We start from the raw sequence: 3,244 nt of genomic DNA, 5'->3' as shown, positions 1-3,244 counted from the left end.
ACAGTGAAATGGCTCTAGACCATCCAGAAGCTCCATTGGTTTATATGTTTGTCTTTATGCCAGTAAAGTACTGTTTTCAATTACTGTAGTTTTGTAACATGTTTTGAAATCAGGATGTGTGATGCCTCCAGCTTTGCTCTGTGTCAAAGTCGTTTTAACTATCCATGGTATCTTGTAGTTTCATGTGAGTTTTAGGCTTTCTTTTTTTATTTCTGTAGAAAATGCCATTGAGATTTGGATAAGAATTGCATTGAATCTATGGATGAATGGACACTTTACTAATACTAATTATTTAAGTCTATGAACATGGGATATCTTTCCATTTATTTTTATCTTTTAAACTTTTCTTTCATCAATGTTTTATAGTTTTCAGTGCACAAATCTTTCACTCCTTGTTTAATTTTATCCATATTTAAATTTTTTCCAGATAATTTGTTGTTAATGTACAGAAATCAACTGATTTTTGTATATTGATTTTGTACCCTGCAACATTACTGAATTTGTTTATTAATTATGACAGTTTGCTTTTGTTTTGTGGAGTCTTTAAGATTCTCTACCTATAAGATCATGTCACCCGCAACCAGAGATAATTTTCTTTCACCATAGTAATGCAATACTGCCCTAAGTATTTTATTTTTCAAAAAGCATACATTCTAAATCAATTTTTTGCCTCAATAATGCTAGTTCCAGAATGGAAGTTAGTACTTTCCATAATAGGCTAATGAATCATCTTTGAGTTATTTTTTTGTGCTTTCAATTCTAAACTCTGTTAATATATTTAACAACATTGCTAATTAAAAAGAAACTTGTCATCGTTCACCTGGAACTTCTAAAAACAGCCATGAATAAGTGGTTATTTCTTAAAAACTACACTGAAAACTCAGTTGTGGAATACAGAGGTATATCTGTAAGCACAGATGAGGCTGACTTTTGAAAAGTCTAGAGAGAGTTGAACTTTCCCAGCTTAAAAATCAGCTGAAGCCTTTGAAAACTGTCTGCACAAATATTGTCAGAAGGCACTAGCACCCTCCAAACAAAGCTGACAGAGAGCTCCGCTGCAAAAATCATTCTCTCTGAGCTACTATTCTGACCTGATTTTCTAAACACTACGTTGAACTCACAGAAAAATAAGGCTCTTCCATCCATCTCCCCTTTATTTATCTACAGAATTGCTATGATAGTTTTCTAAACTCCAATTTTAATCTTACTATGTACTCTGTCACTATGCATTATCAAATTTGATGATGTACAACCCTTAGCCAGGATCAGTAGCTGAATGCCCAAATAAAAACTTCATTTTACATATTCAAATTTATGAAGAAAAGAACAAGTTACTGGTAATAAAGTTACTATATTAGCTAACTATATACTTACACATAAGCTATCCTATTTATATTTCATCCAAACTGTAATCCTGGTTTCATCTAGTTATCCATGATTTACCACACAAAAAACTTTAAACCATGTTTTACTTTCTTCTTTCCTTTCACATTTCTTAATATGTTGTTGCTTAGCCATCAAGTCGTGTCTGACTCTTCAAGATCCCATGGACTGCAGCAGGCCAGGCTTCCCCGTCTCTCATCATCTCCCAGAGTTTGCCCAAGTTCATGTCCATTGAGTCGGTGATTCCATCCAACCATCTCATCCTCTGTTGCCCTCTTCTCCTTCTGCCTTCAATCTTTCCCAGCATCAGGGTCTTTTCTTAATCAAGGATGATATATTTAAGCTGCTTTGAAGCATGTCTCTCTTACTCAGCTAACTTTCTTTGACTCAGGTTATTTTTTAAGATTTTTGTCTTCCTTTTCTCATCTTTCTCTCCATGTCTTCTCTTCTCAGACTCAAGCTTGGATGAATATTACCCTCTTCACTAGCTCACACTCAGGTTGGCTCACAGGGAGACTCAGGAAGAGGAAGAAAACCATATGTCTAGTTGATTTGAACCAACTAGAGACATTTTCTCATCTCCACTGTGACAACTCCACTCTACCATATAGCATCGGATCTTTTTGCCCTGACAAATTTATTCCCAGATACCTGAAAAAAATGCATTCTAAAATCAATACCAGGGTCTGGATGCCAGGCACCCTTGCGGTGTCTCATGCAAGCGGGTCATGGCTGGCCAGGTGCGGGGCGCAGGGTCCGGGGCCCTGGACCTGCTTCGGGCTCTGCCTCGTGTGAGCCTGGCTAACTTGAGGCCGAACCCGGGCTCCAGGAAAATGGAAAGACGACGAAGAGGTCAGAGAAGAGGTAGGAAGGGAGAACGTCAGAGAGGAACGCAGCTCCGGCTGGGCTTTGAAGGAGGCCAGACTCCATTTTGCCTTCGAATCCCAAAACACGGGTTTAATGAAGGACACAGCTTCAGACGCCAGTATCAGCCTTGGAGTCTCAACAGGCTTCAGTACCTGATTGACTTGGGCCGTGTTGATCCCACACAACCTATTGACTTAACCCAGCTGGTCAATGGGCGAGGTGTTACCATCCAGCCATGTAAGAGGGATATGGAGTCCAGCTGGTAGAGGAGGGCGCTGACACCTTTAAGGCAAAAGTTAACATCGAAGTTCAGCTAGCTTCTGAGCTGGCCATTGCCACCATCGAGAGGAATGGGGGTGTTGTCACGACCGCCTTCTACGACCCGCGAAGCCTGGAAATTCTGTGGAAACCCATCCCATTCTTTCTCCGTGGGCAGCCCATTCCCAAGCGGATGCTCCCCCCCAAGGCCCTAGTGCCCTACTACACTGATGCGAGAAACCGAGGCTACCTGGCGGATCCCGCCGGATTTCCCGAAGCAAGACTGGAGCTCGCCAAGAAGTACGGCTGTATTTTACCCGACATCGCTAAAGACCAACTCTTCAAAATGCTCAGTACTCGGAAGGATCCACGGCAGATTTTCTTTGGTCTGGCTCCAGGATGGGTGGTGAACATGGCAGATAAGAAGATTCTGAAACCTACGCAGGAGAAGCTGCTTGAGTACTACCGCTCCTGAGCTCCGTCCAGGGCAGTCAGTGGTAGGAGGGCGCCGGAAGGGGCGGTGACACGTGTTTCCCACTGCATTGGCTCAGTTTATGGTTCTGCGACGGATGATGTTTTCTGTGTAATCACGTCTTTTTTTTTTAATCAAAATTAAAAATACAATAAGCAAGGGCTGCATGGAAGATGTGGATCTGTGTGTGTCTCAGCAGCACGAGCTTGCTGGCACGCTGCCCAAGGGAGCGGGAGGCTCTTGGACCATTTCCCCTTGAGTTTT

At 41.9% G+C, this 3,244-nt stretch overlaps 1 pseudogene; it reads left to right on the top strand.

The window, feature by feature from the left end:
* The first annotated feature begins 2,111 nt into the window (after positions 1 to 2,111).
* On the top strand, positions 2,112 to 2,983 carry LOC136167637 (large ribosomal subunit protein uL15m pseudogene; annotated as a pseudogene).
* The last annotated feature ends 261 nt before the right edge of the window (positions 2,984 to 3,244 follow it).

This window comes from Muntiacus reevesi, chromosome 4 (assembly GCF_963930625.1).
Source record: "Muntiacus reevesi chromosome 4, mMunRee1.1, whole genome shotgun sequence".
NCBI lineage: Eukaryota > Metazoa > Chordata > Mammalia > Artiodactyla > Cervidae > Muntiacus > Muntiacus reevesi.
Note: the sequence above shows the minus strand (reverse complement) of the source record. Positions and strands in the feature narration are given on the sequence as shown.